Genomic DNA, 1,815 nt, shown 5'->3' with positions numbered 1-1,815 from the left:
AACAGCCAGATGGAAGAGTTGCATAGTGCAAGGTGTGTGGGAAGGAGCAAGGAGCTTCTATGCTCTCTGTGAATCTCCATGTGATCATCAACCCAGAAGCTCTCCAACAGGATTTTTAATGGAGGCTTCATTACATAAGCATGATTGATTAGATCATTGGAAATTGGTGATTTTTTGTTGTTTAGTTTTTATTTCATAATCATAAACTTAACTCTGCAATCCAGCTAGACTTGGAGGGGAGCAAGGCGAATATGGAACCCATAGAGCACAAAGGTTATAGGATATTTCGAGCAGATGGGCGTGAAAGTGTGCTCTCCTGAGCTATAAAAGGAATGTTTTGGTAGTTAAGATAAAACACAGGTCAAATTTATTAGATTTGTCCACAGTCAGCAATGGTGATCTTCTTGCTGGTCTTGCCATTCCTGGACCCCAAGTGCTCCATGGCTCTAGAATATTCATGCCCTCTTTCACCTTGCCAAAGACCACATGCTTGCCATCCAGCCAGTCAGTCTTGGCCATGCAGATGAAAACTAGGAACCGTTCATGTTGGGTCCAACATTTGCCATGGACAAGGTGCCAGGACCTGTATGATTCAGGATGAAATTCTCATCATCAAATTTCTCCCCATAGATAGACTTGCCACCAGTGTCATTATGGTGTGTGAAGTTGCTACCCTGGCACATAAATCCTGGAATAATCCTGTAAAAGCAGGAAGCTTTATAACCAAATATTTTCTCCCCAGTGCTCAGAGCATGAAAGTGTTCTGCTGTCTTTGGAAATTTGTCTACAAACAGCTCCCATCTGTTAAAACAGCTTTATGTCACGTCTTGGTTTCCAGGTCCCTTACCCTGAAGGAGACAGGGCCCAAGGGCACACCATCCATGACAATGTCAAAGAACATGGTGGGGTTGACAATGGATGGGTGGTGTAGGTATCTCTGGGGAAGCAGCAGCGTCTGCAATACCATTGGTGATTGAACACAACCTCCAGCCCCTCTCCCCTCCCAGGAGGTCAAGGGGTGGATTGAAAGTCAGAACCTTCCAATCGCAGGTTTGGCTCTACAGACAACCAGCCCCCATCCTTTGTTACCTAGGGGCTTTTCAAAAGTCACCTCACTAACATAGCAAAAGATACCTTTTACCATTCTAATCACTTAGGAAATTACAAAGATTTTAGGAGTTCTGTGCCAGGAACAGGGTCAAGGACCAAATATATATTTCTTATAAAAAATGACAATATCACAGTAGGTCTTCTAGAAATCCCCACATTTGGAACCCCAGTCTGGAGTCCAACAAACCAAGACCTCTAAATGAACCCTGAGATTTAGCCTTGAGACTGAAGTCCAAAATTGAGTATAATAAGTGACAGATCACTTTTTCTGTGCCTGGAGCCCATCTGACAATCTGGTGAAGTCAATATATCCTTTCCCAGATTAATGTTTTTAAGTGCATAAAATAAAATCTAGGATTATAAAGGAAACCAATTATATTAAAATATAGTTATCAAAACATTAAAAAAACGAATTGTAATATACATATTTCTTTATTAATACATTAAATACTATCCTCTACTAGCAGGTTAGCAGATTGAATGACTACTGTGATTTCAAATTAATGATGATTGTAAACAATATTTTAAGAGATCTGCCATGAAAAATATCTGTCTATTGGTGACAAAGTTGCAGGTACTGCTAATACCACTGTGCTTGGGTGCCTACATTTATTATTTTTTTAATTTAAATTCAAATAGTTAACATCCAGTGTAGTATTGGTTTCAGAAGTAGAACCCAGTGATTCATAGCTTACATATAACACT

General features: G+C 40.1%; 1 pseudogene; it reads right to left on the bottom strand.

Moving 5' to 3' along the window:
- Window positions 1-334: 334 nt before the first annotated feature.
- Window positions 335-967, bottom strand: LOC122477063 (annotated as a pseudogene).
- Window positions 968-1,815: the final 848 nt, after the last annotated feature.

This window comes from Prionailurus bengalensis, chromosome X (genome assembly GCF_016509475.1).
Source record: "Prionailurus bengalensis isolate Pbe53 chromosome X, Fcat_Pben_1.1_paternal_pri, whole genome shotgun sequence".
NCBI classification, from domain to species: Eukaryota; Metazoa; Chordata; class Mammalia; order Carnivora; family Felidae; genus Prionailurus; species Prionailurus bengalensis.
The sequence above is the reverse complement of the archived record's forward strand: the minus strand, read 5'-3'. Positions and strand labels throughout refer to the sequence as shown.